This window comes from Choloepus didactylus, chromosome 15 (assembly GCF_015220235.1).
Source record: "Choloepus didactylus isolate mChoDid1 chromosome 15, mChoDid1.pri, whole genome shotgun sequence".
Classification (NCBI taxonomy): domain Eukaryota; kingdom Metazoa; phylum Chordata; class Mammalia; order Pilosa; family Megalonychidae; genus Choloepus; species Choloepus didactylus.
Window position 1 is genome coordinate 30,171,118 of NC_051321.1, and position 13,401 is coordinate 30,184,518.

The 13,401-nt window shown below is 37.4% G+C and overlaps 1 pseudogene; it reads right to left on the bottom strand.

Annotated features, from left to right (window-relative positions):
- Positions 1-905: 905 nt before the first annotated feature.
- On the bottom strand, positions 906-7,699 carry LOC119509860 (annotated as a pseudogene).
- Positions 7,700-13,401: the final 5,702 nt, after the last annotated feature.

Sequence of the window (13,401 nt, forward strand, 5' to 3'; positions counted from 1 at the left end):
ATCTGTGAACTTTACAGTATATATGTTATGTTTCAGTAATAAATTTTCCATACCTAAATTGTGTGAATGTAAAATGTGTACATTCTGTATTCATTCTGTCATCCATTATTTTAAATAAACTGCCTAATTGAGTGCCTAAAGTAAAAATATGAGACATGGGGTGTAGGAAAAAGAGAGCATGAACAAGAAAAAACTTGATGCGCATTAGTCAGCACTGGCCAAGAGAGAATCTGAATCTGACAAGTCTCTTGACTTCCATATTTTCATCTTTACCTCTTCCTGACAACTTCTAGAAGAGTTCCTCTACCTGATTTTTCAGTGCAATAATTCATTCTCAGGTTGCATCCATTTTGCTGTATAACCCATTTTTTTTAGTTATTTTGACCATTATGTTTTTTGCAGTATTTTGAATTGGTTATTCTTCATAATTTTTGTTCCAGCTTCATGTAACCAATGAAACAGGGGCATTTGACAATGTCTGGAAACATTTTAGTTGTCACACTACTGGCTTCTTGTGGGTAGAGGCCAGGGGTGCTGCTAAACATCCCACAATGTACAGGACAGCCCCCCACAACAAAGAAGTATCTGACCCGAAATGTCAGTGCTGAGGTTGTGAAACCCGGATATAATCAGCAGGAACTCTTTTCTCTTTGAGGATATGTATTATACTTATTTGAATTCTTTTTCCACATGAGGCATTTGTTCTGGTTCATCAAGTCTAGGATATTCAATTTCTTGCTCCAATGGAATTGCACTCCTTCTACATCTTGTTATTTTTCTCCATGAATTCATATTTCCCTGGGAGTACCAACTACCTTGACTGATACGGGTACCTAGAGTGAAGGGCTGCCGCCCAGCATTGGGAGAAGGTGAGGGGTGCACCACAGGATGAAAAGCCTCCAGTGTTACTGTCTGGGCTCCATCACTACCTGTTTGCCAGCAAAAGCACAAGCGCAAGTGCAAGAACACATGCAGGCACAAACACACACACACACACACACACACACACGCACACATTGCAGGTGTCTCTGACCTCAGAGAACTTTCCTGTAGTCAATTTGTACTACAATTCCTCTAGTCAATCTCTACCCTAGACTTTGCTCTTTTCTAAAAACTGTGTAGTCTCACCTATTCCTTTGTGGGGCAAGGAAGGCACAGTGGATCAGACTGCCCCATTGTTGCCCTCATCCCACCCCCTGCCTCCTTCAGCCCCCACCCCCACCCTTCTTGATTGCTGCTGCTCCAATGTAACCCCACAGCCCCTGGCATCTCTAGGATGATGTGGTTGTTTTACTTCTTTTCAGTGGAAATGGGAGATGAGAGTGGAGTGGTAGAGGAGTGGGGAATGATCCTCCCAGGGTAAGATGGGGAAGAGAAAAACAAACAAAAGATTTTTCCCAGATCAATCCTGTCTGTAGCTCCCTGACTCCTACCACCTGGAGCTGCTATTTCACACACACAAATACATATGCACGGGGAGCCTCAGGTTTCTTACAGTTTTACAGATTTATCAATGTCTGTGCCATCTCTAGGGTGGGGGGTGGCGGGGAGGCAACCCCCAGTGTGAGTTAACCATCTTTTTAGTTTGACTAAAATTCAACATTTGCTGAGCATATGCTGTATGTAAAACCATGTTAAACTGTGCTAGAGAGGAACCCTGGGATAGGGGTGGGAGTGGGGGTGGGGCTGTTGTGCAAAGTTCAGAGGAGAGAGAGCCCAGAGCGTGTTTAGCCCACCGAACAAAACTCTTTATGGGTGGAGCATCAGGTGTAAGGAGGGAGAAGAAAGAGATGAGACTAAAGAGCTAAGCTGGGGTCAGGTCCTGGCATAAAATGTAAAGCCTGTTCAAGAGTTTGGTCTCCATCCCTAAGGTAATATAAGAAGCCATGGGAGTATTTTAAGCAAAGGAATGGGATAGGCAGATCTGGAAAGATTTTGGAAAGATATCTCAAGCTGAAATTGAGACAATGGATTGGAGGGAAGCAAGATGAGATAGAGTTTAGTTGGAAGGCTGTTGCAATAATCTGGCCTGAACTGCGTAACCACAAGCTGAGTGCAGGGAATGTGGCTAGTATGACTAAGATGTTCTCTAAGTGTCAAATACACACTGGATTTCAAAGACTTTGTATGTAAAATATCTCATAAATAATTTTTACATTGATTACATGTTGAAATGATATTATTTTTGCTATATTGGGTTAAATAAAATAGATCATTAAAATCAATTTCAAAAAAAAAAAAAAATCAATTTCACCTGTTTCTTTTTATGTTTGTAATGTAGCTACTAGAAAATGTAAAATTACCTATGTGGCTTGCCTTATGTTTCTATTGGACAGCACTAATCTAGATCAATAGCTTTCAAGCATTTTTAGCTCTGATTCACAGTGAGAAATATGTTTAACATCATAACCCAGTTCTTACCTATGTACATAGATATTTATACATGAAATAAAAGTTTTATGAAATACTATTATATATAATTACCACATGCAATACACTGATATTTGATGTTCTCTTTAAATAAAATATTGAGTACAATCCATTAAATTGATTTTAATTAAGTTTAAGTTAACCTGCAGCTTGAAAAACCCAGACTAAACTAGGTAATTATTTCTAGAGGATAGTTAGAGAAGGAGAAATGAAAAGATTTCTAAGATATTTAGGTTTTGGAGACACAGGACGTGGTATTCGGATTTGAAGGATGAGGGCAAAGATTGTGCTCGGTAATTTCTAGGTGTCTGGCTTGGGTGACTGAGGTGATGGTGATATAATTCCCTGAGAACTGAACCTAGGTTGGGAGGAAGATTATGAATTTGGCATGTTGAGGTACCCAAAAGACATGCCAGGAGAGCTAGCCAGTAAACATATATAACTAGGGAGAAAGGAGAAAAATCTGGGTAGGAGATAGAGATTTGGAAATCAGCATGTGGTTGGTAATTGAAGTCCTGTGAGTGAATGAGACTACACCCTCCTTCCCCCAGTGAATATGTAGAGCAAGAAATGAAGATCTAAACAGAACTCTGAAGAACATACATATTTCAGGACAAATCCAGGGACCTGGGCTTGCTCTTGAAGTTATCTTTTCTCCTGAAACCTTTCCTGCTTCCCTCCTTCCTCTGGCCTCTCCTTGACTCTTCCATAGCTTCGACCTCCTTTTCTTTCTGACTTTTACTTTTTCTCCAGTTTAATTTATTGTAAAACTTTTTAAAATTGACGTAATTTCAGATTTATAGGAAGTTTGCAGGGACAATACAAAGAATTCCCAGGTCCTTCACCCAAATTCCCCAAATGTTAATATTTTGTTACATTTGCTTTATCATTCTTTCTCACTTTGTGTGTGTGTATTTTTTTTCCCTAACTGCTAAAGTAAGTTGTGGACATGATGTCCCTTAACCCTAAGTACTTCAATGTGTATTTCCTCAAACTAAGGCATTCTCTTACATAACCACATTACAATTATCAAAGTCAATAAATTAGTATTCAGATAACACTATTGTCCAATCCATAGACCTTATTCAGATTTTTCCAATTCTCCCACCAATATCCTCTATAACAAAAGAAAATCCCATTACTTAAAAAAAAAAAAGAAGAAGTGTTGGCAAGATGTAGAGAAATTAGAACTTGTGTACATTGCTAGTGGGCATGTAAATAGTGCAACAGTTTGGCAGTTCCTCAAAAAGTTAGACATAGAATTATCATATACCCAGAACTGAAAGCAGGGACTTAAACATATACATGTATACCAATGTTTATTGCAACATTATTCACAATTGCCAAACAATGGAAGCAACCCAAGTGTCCATAACAGATGTGCTACTATTCAGCCATAAAAGGATGGAAGTTCTAATACAGGCTACAACATGCATAAGCCTTGAAGACATCATGCTGATTAAAATAAGCCAGACACAAAAGGACAAATATTGAACGATCTCACTTATGTGAAATAACTGAATATGCAAATTCATAGATAAGAAAGTAGATTACAGGTTATCAAGGGCTGGGGGAAGGGGGAATGGAGGGTTAATGCTTAATGGGTGCAAAGTTTCTGTTTAGGATGATGAAAAAGTTCTGGTAATAAATGGTGGTGATGGTAGCACAATCTTATGAATGTAATTAATACCACTAAATTATATGCTTGAACATGGTTAAAATGGGGAATTCTGTGTTGTGTATGTTACCACAATTAAAAAAAAAACTTAATGTGAATAGTGCTTGACTTCTTCTTGCATAACTTACGGTACAGAGCCAGCATCTTTTCTATGCCTTGGCAAATCCTCATACTCCTTTCTAAGCTTGGATCGGTTTCCAACATTTTATCCCTTGCACTGTCAATGTTGTGAATTATCTCCCCGAGTTCTTTAATGTGAATCATTTTGCTGGCCGTCACTTCCTATGGGACATCTTCATTCTTTTCATCACAACCACTTTCCTCATTTATGTCCATAGGTGTGCCTTCACTAACTCCATTTAAGTTTGATTGAAATTTCACTTCCAGCATTGTCACTTTTCATTTCTTTCCTGCACTTTCATCTTTAATGGCTGATGCCCTCTTTTGATTATCTATTTTTGTGAAATGACACATAAGTTTATCACTGGCAGATAAGGAGACAACACAACTACGGCTTTGCTATCTGTGCATGGACAGAATAACCTAAGTGCTGCGATCAACCAGCCACAGGCTTTGAAAGAAGTGACGTAATCGGTCACTGATCATGATGAGCCTCAGTTACTTCCCTAGAAATTTGTAGATTGAATAGCTGTCCAGGAAGTTTGTACTTTGTGCAATTACTCATTGTTAATATACTATGATAACTGAAATTTGAACCTTGTAATTGCAGGACTGGTGTTATTGAACTAATCTGTGGTAGCTAAAATTCATTCATATCTGAACCGAGCAAACTGAGTAATTTCTGTGCTTTTTGTCTTTAGTCTGAGGGCATATCGTCCAAATCCTGCCCTCAAAAGTAACAGGTTACAACTCAGCAGGTGAACTCACTGTCCTCCCCCCTACATGGTACCTGATTCCCAGGGGTGTAAAGCTCCCTAGCAATGCAGGATATGACTCCCAAGGATGAATCTGTACCCCACATCATGGGATTGAGAAATCTTCTTGACCAAAAGGGAGATGTGAAATGAAACAAAATAAAGTTTCGGTGGCTGAGATTCCAAATGGAGTCGAGAGGTCACTCTAGTGGGCATTCTTATGCACTATATAGATAACCTTTTTTTAGGTTTTAATGTATTGGAATAGCTAGAAGTAAATACCTGAAACTATCAAACTGCAACCCAGTAGCCTTGACTCTTGAAGACGATTGTATAACAATGTAGCTTACAAGGGGTGATTGTGAAAGCCTTGTGGATCACACTCCATTTATCGAGTGTATGGATGGATGGGTAAAAAACGAGGACAAAAACTAAATGAATAATAGGGTGGGAGGGGGGTGATTTGGGTGGTTTTTTTTACTTTTATGTTTTATTCTTATTTTTACTTTTTCTGGTATAAGGAAAATGTTCAAAAATTAGATTGGGGTGATGAATGCACAGCTATATGATGGTACTGTGAACAATTGATTGTACACCACAGATGATTGTATGATATGTGAATATATCTCAATAAAACTGAATTAAAAACAAAAAAAGTAACGGGTTAGCTCTTACCACCATCCCCTTCACAGTGGTTATCTTATTCATTTGAAATATGGCTTGATGCATTTATTTCTGTTTGTATTCAGTTTTAGAGGGTTCCCCCATCCTTGTTGATTTTTTTTTTCGCTTGTGAAAACTTAACATGTTTTCAAAAGTTAGGACTATGCAAAAAGGTATATTCAGAGAAATGTCATATCCATGCCGTCTGTCTTTCCCACCACATTCCAGTCACACCCAGAAGATAACCAATCTCATTAGTCTCTGGTTTATCCTTCCTGTGTTTCTTGTTCAAATGTGCAGATACCTATTAATTTTCTTCATTCTCCTTCTTTCTTACACAAAAGATAGCATACAGTAGAAACTCTTTTGTACTTTGTTTTATTCACTTAACAATATATCCCGGAAATTACAGCATTTTTAAAGAACTTCCTCATAGGTTTTGTTGTTTTTTTTTTTAATAATTTCAAACTTACAGGACAATTGCAAAAATAATACAAAACCCACACAGAGTCCTTTGAAATCACCCGCCCCCCCCAGAGATCCACCAATTTTAATGTTTTGCCTCATTTTCCATATTATTCTATCCATCTGCCTATCAACCTATCCGTCTTATCTTACTTTATTTTTTTGAACCTTTGAATAGATTATACTCCTTGAATAAGTAATACCTCCAAGTACATTTCCTAAGAACAAGGACATTCAATTATGTAACCACCTTAAGCAGTTATCATGATCAAGAAATTTAACATTGACATAGAGCTTACAGTCTATATTCCAAGTTTTTCATATGTCCCCATAATGTCCTTTTGAGCCTTTTCTCCTCCATCATTAGATCCCATCCTGGATCAAATATTGCATTCAATTGTCTTCTCTTTACTTGCTGTCTCTCTCTTTTTTTTTAATCGTGGAAACTTATATACAACATAGACTTTCCCATTTCAACCACTGCTTTTTTTTTTTTTTTAGTTTTTTTATCTCAACCTGCTTTCTTTTTTTTAGTTTTTTTATCTTGTTTTTAATGAAAGAAAATGAATTTAATAGCCCACAAAATATTGATGACTGTGCAAGTAATAAGAGAAATATGTGAAAATTATGTTAGAACTAATTTTTCATAGATGTTGACCTATTTGTACAAGGACAAAAAATTGCATTAGATGAGTTACCATAATCCTCTCCACAGTTAGTATCCAAAAAGAATGTGCTCCAAGTCTTTCTCCCTCTATGTTGTTGCTGACTACTGATGCTTTAAGACTCTTGTTATGTGAAGCAATAAATTCACAGATGTAATTTGCTCCTGTGTTTTCTGTTTTGTTAAAAGAAAGATCTATTATTTACAGAGTAGTATTGCTCTTCAATACATCAGCCAAAAACACCATTCTATTACAAGTTATTTTCCTGCAGCAAACTTCAAGGTAGCATAAACTAGTGTTCAGATACAGTGTATCACATAACTATTTCATACCAAAATTTTTTATATTGTGCTTGCTCATGTGTAGCTCAAGAAGGCAGTGATTTTCTTTTAACATGTGGCCTATATAGACCGTGGACTTCTCCTGTTTGCCATACAGTATAGGACAGTTTAGGTTTATTCCCTTAATTACTTTCTTTGAGTTAGTATTGTAGCAAATCCTATCATACTTTGCATTCCAAGACCACAGTCTCCCGGATCTAATTTCTCTAAGGATGAATTAATTTGCAGCATTACAACAAACACCATTCCACCTTTATTTTCAATCTTTTTTCTAGTCATTCTTGGGTGCTTCAGAGTTAAATTTTTATGTAGCACTATAGGAACCAGTTCTCCACCATCTGATCCAATATCATTTAACATAAGGTTTAAGTAAATGAGAGTAAGTTGTTTCTGAAGCAGTTTCACAGCATAGTATGCACCAGCAGTACTTACAAGGTTATCTCTAACATCCAAATCAATAATATACGAATTTGTCTTTGAAATTCTGAAAAAAAAAAGCCAAAAATCTTCACCTGTTACTCTTTCTACTGGCATTAGGCAATTATTTCCACAATGTTTAATACGATTCCTTTTTCTATTCATGATCATTGGATTATCTGGGTGGCCCAAAGCAATCACAAAGAAAGACAGAGGCAGAAGAGAGAAAACCAGAGATTGCAGCAGCATGAGAAAGATTCAGCCTAATGTTGCTGGCTTTGCAGATGGAGGAAGGAGGCCATGAGCCAAGGATTGCAGGTGGCCTGTAGAAGATGGAAAGGGCAGGGAAGCAGATTCCCCCCAGGAGCATACAGAAAAGAATGCAGCCCTGTTGACACCTTGATTTTAACCCAGTGAAACCCACATCAGACATGTGACCTACAGATCTGTAAGATAATAAATATGGGTTGTTTTAAGCTACTAAGTTTGTGGTAGTCTGTTGTGGCAGCATTAGAAAACCAATACGTTTTGTATGACTGCGTGGTATGTGAATATATCTCAGTAAAATGAAGATTAAAAAAAAAAAAAAAAGAAAACCAATACGTTCCTGAAATTGGTCATTTGTGTCTTCCCTCTCTTTTTTTCTTTTCGGTCAGACTAGATCTTTGTCAATTTTATCGACCTTTTCAAAGAATCTGCTTTTGGTTTCATTGATTCTCTCTATTGTTTTACTGATTTCAACTTCATTGATTTCAGGTCTTAGCCTTTATTATTTCCTTCTTTGAGCTTGCTTTGGGTTTATTTTGTTCTTCTTTTTCTAGTTTCATAAGGTGGAAGCTTAGATTGAATCTCCTCATTACTGCTGAGCTGGGATGGGAGTCCTGGTTCTGCAAATGTTCTCTACTGACACCAAGTGTGTGCATGGGGTTGGGGTGGGGGCACTAGCTACTGACAGGTGGGGATATAAGTTCCAGCTCCCTACTTGGTCTCTGACACTGCTCTGGCAGGGTGTTGGGGTGCCTCATTACAGCCTCCCATGGACAGAAGAGTAGGCTTTCCACCCAGCCTTTGCCCGTCAGGGTAGGGCCACGTTTTTTTCTGTGGTGTTTGGCTGGAGTCGAGTGGTTATTGTCTAAAAGTTTTCTGTCCTGCTGTGTTGCTCCTTTCCCAGTTGTTTAGCTAGAAAGAGCAGGCTGTCACTGGGGACTTTTTGTTTGTTTATTTGTCTCTACTCCATGGTATTTCTTGGATTTTTCAGTTTCTTCACTTCCAACTCTGGTATATAAGAGGCAAAAAGCAAACCCAGGGAACTCACTACTACCACATTGTCTTCTTACATTTATTTTGTATGTAATGTCCAGGGCTTTTAGCTGTATTTAGCGGTAGGAATAGGGAAAAGTATGCCTATTCTATTTTCCAAAAGCACAATTTCTGTTCCATTCGGTGATTTTTAAAATTTCTATTATTGTATTTTTTAGTTCCAGAAATTTTTTTTAATATATCCTATTTCTCTGCTGAGGCTTTCTATCATTCCATTTATTTCAAGAGTGCTGTCCCTTACTTCTTTTTTTTTCCAAGAGATAAGAAAGAAAGGATTTTATTGGCTCACAGAATCATTCTCACCACCATCCCCAACACCATTATTATAATTATGATCTATATTCATGTACTATGTATCCTGTTATCATATTTACATATAATTTCTCTGTTACCCTCATGAAAACCATATGAGATAGGTGATAATATGACTATACTTTATGGTACTTATATCATATTGTTAATCCAATCCAAAATTATACAGAGTGCCAGAAAGTTTTAAAGCATGCATTATAATGCATTCTTAAAAAAGAAATTGCTAAGATTTATTGAATGCTTATATATAAAGGAATTCACTGATACATATAATAAAATCCCTACCATTGGAGGCTTACAATTTAGTTGAGTTAAAAAGTCATATGTATATGCAAAAATTATTATAAATATGTCGATTCATGTTAGTGAATATATAGTGAAGAAAAATATCTTCCTGGATATTAATAAACATTGAAATAATGTTCCCAAAAGAACATTTCATTGCAAGAAATTGTCTACTTTACAGATCACAGAAGTGATTATAGAAAGAAAAGCTTTTAATATTAATTACCTAATCTGACCTATGGTTTCATTCATGCTGGTACCATCCATTCAGTTGATTATCCAGGATAATGTATTTTAGCCCTGGGCATTTGAGTAGCTATCCTTCTCAAATCATTTTTATTTTTTCCCTGTCCCTTACTTCTTAGAGAATGGTTTTTACAGCTGCTTTTAAGTTTTTGTCTGATAATTCCAAAATCTGTGTCATCTCTGCATCAGAGTCTGTTTATTATTTTTCCCCCAGTGAGATGTTGAAATTTTCTAGTTCTTGACCTATTGAGTAATTTTGTAATATATTCTTTACATTTTGAGTGTTATGTTATATGTTTCTGAGTCTTGTATAAATTCTGTGGAGACTGTTGATTTTTAAATTTTATTTTATCAGGTATTGACTAAGTTAAATTCTGGCCTCAGGTTCTACTCACTTTCTGTGGGTTGTGGTTCCAGTGTCAGCTCTTTTCAAACCTATGCCAAAGTATATGAATTTGTCTTGTATATATGTACCGAGGGACCTATCCAGGACCTAGACTGTGGTATAACTTGTAGTTAAGTTCCCAAAGCCTGGGATGCTGTTTAGGGTCAGAACCATGCATATGCAGCTCGGAGACGAGCCCAGAAGGTCACACAATTTTATGGGACCATTTTCTTCATTTCTCAATCCCCCTAATACTTTTTCCGGTCCTCTAGCTAGAAAAGTTTGGTGGGGCAGGGGTGGGAGAGGCTTCAGTTTCACTGCTCTGATGTATACTTCCTGCAACTGCATCTGCCTCCAGGGCCAAGAGGCAAGAGAATAGACAGAGAAAAAAAGCAGTGAAGATCCCCCCCTTGCTCTTGGGATCATAGTTCATCTGGTCAGAGAGAAGGGCGCTCTTCTCTCAGAGTTTTGTGTGCCTGCCTGACTACTGCTGTGGATTTCCCTCACTCTCTATGACCCACAAACCATAAATAGAGGACTTTTCTTGGAGCTCTTTCTGTTTGCACCTGGTGCACAGTTCTGGGTTTGGCCTGGTTTTGAGTTCAGGCCAGCAGATATCAGAGGAAAAATGAAACAGGAAACTCACTGGTGGTTCAGTGGTATTTTGAGTTCTGGTTTCCTTCTCCAATCTACGTGTTACCATTTGCCTTCCAGAATCCTCAGATAGCTGCTCCATGCATCCTGCTCAGTTTTTAGTTGCATTCAACCAAAGACAGTAGAAAAGACAGGATGAAGTGTGCCTACCATCTTGACCAGAACCCAGTAATCTCAGGGTTTGTTTTAACCTGCATTTCTCTTATCACGAATGAGTTTGAACATCATTTCACATGTTTTGGGGGCCATTTAAAAATTATTTCGGGGATTATGTATATTTTTCCCATGATTTTTTATGTTACTTATATTTTAAGTATATTAGCTCTTTATCTAACATATATATTGCAAATATTTTCTCCTAGTTTGTCAGTTATCTTTTTTTAAATTCAGTTTTATTGAAATATATTCACATACCCTACAATCATCCAGTGTACAATCAGTTGTTCATAGTACCATCGTATAGTTGTATATTCATCAAAAAATCAATTTTTGAACATTTTCATTGCTAGAAAAAAATTAAAAATAAAAACAAGAATAAAAATACAAGTAAAGAAGAACACCCAAAAAATCCCATCCGCCTCCATCCCCGTATTATTCATTTAATTTTTGTTCCCATTTTTCTATTCATCTGTCCATACACTGGATAAAGGGAGTGTGAGCAACAAGGTTTTCACAATGGCACAGTCACACCGTGTAAGCTACATAGTTATACAACTGTCTTCAAAAATCAAGGCTACTGGGTTGTAGTTAAAAAGTTTCAGGTATTTCCTTCTAGCTATTCCAATACACTAAAAACTAAAAAGGGATATCTATATAACACAGAAGAATAACCTCCAGAATGACCTCTGGACTCTATTTGAAATCTCTCAGTCACTGAAACTTTATTTTGTTTCATTTCTCTTCCTTCTTTTGGTCAAGAAGACTTTCTCAATCCCATGATGCTGGGTCCAGGCTCATCTCCAGGAGTCACATCCCATGTTGCAGGGAGATTTACATCCTTGTGAGTCATGTCCCACATAGGGGGGAGGGCAGTGAGTTTACCTGCCGAGTGGGCTTGGAGAGAGAGGCCACATCTGTCAGTTGCCTTTTGATCTTGTTCTTAATTTTTTTTCTTTTTTGCTATGCAGCAATGTTTTTTTTTTTTTTTAACCAAATCATATTTATCAATCTTTATTTTATTGCATCTGGGTTTTGAATCATAGCTAGAAAGCCTTTCCCTTTCATCCATGTTAAAGAGGATTCATCCATGTTTTCTTCCAGACCCTGTATAGTTTCTTTTTTCCAGTTAGATCTCTGATCAATGTTGGATTTCCTCTTGTATACGATGTGAGGTTTGGATCTAACTTTACTTTTTCAAATGTGTTTCAGAGGCCCCATATTCTCCCCAAAGATCAGCAATTCACTAAAAGCACTCACAAAGCTCAATATCGTATTATATTGATGAGTAAGTTTATTATGGCAAAGGATACAGAGCAAAAGCGTCAGGAAAAACATATGCATTGGTGGAGTCCAGAGAGGTCAAGCATGGGCTTCTGCATCTTTCCCACCTGGATCTATACAGCACATGCTTTCTCTCTATCAGCAAACTACAGGAACATATGTGGAATATCTGCCTAGGGAAGCCTTTGTGAATTTCAGGGCCTGAGCCTTTTATGGGGGCTGGTCATATGGAAGGCATATTCAACCACACAGTCAGCCATGGCAACCAAAACTCAGGACCCTAAAAATAAAACCAGGTGCATGAACATCTTCAATCTTGATGTTTGTGCAAAGCAACCTGACAAGCTGGCCTGGCATGGTCCACTTCTCCAAGTGTACACAGCAAAATCATCAGTCATAACATAACCATTCCAAGGGTCATATTCCCAGGGATTGATCAAGGGTCAGTCACAGTTCCAGGTTCTGAATGTTTTCTCTTTTCTTGCAAAATGACTACCTTTCCCAATCACCTTTATTTAGAAAATCCATCTTTGCCCCAGTGATTTGAGATACCACTTTTATCATATACTGAAGTTGCTTACGTACTTGTGTCTGTTTCTGGATTCTTTAATTCTATTTCTGATTTGTTTGTTTATTCATGCACCAGTACACACAACATTTTAGTTAGAGAGGTTTTATAAAGTATATTTAATGTCTGATAGGGCTTATCTATTCATTTAGCTTTTCTTTAGCTTTTCTTGCACATTTATTTTTCTGCATGAAGTTAAGCACATATTTGTCCATTTCCATTAAAAATCTTGTTTCTACCTGGCTCTTAAACATTGGAGTTCTTCAGGGTTAGTCCAGGACCCTCCTCTCTCTCAGTATTTTTCACCTTAGGTGATCTCACAGATCTCATGAGATTTAAAATATCAATGATTATCACATTTTTATCTCTAGGCCATGCCTCTTCTCTTATAACTACAGTCTTATATCTCTAATGATTTATTCTACACTTCCTCTTGATGATTCTCAGGCATCTGAAACACAATGTGTCCAAAACTGAATTCTTGATCTACCTTCACCTCACACCTGCTCACTCCCTGCCTTCGTAATTGGCATCACCATCTTCCAGGTTTCTCAAACTAGAAACCCAATACTCATTAACTCATATTCAATCTTCCCACAGACCTGTTTTGAAAATAGATCTCTATTCTGATAACCTGTCTCGCTCCCCACTGCAATC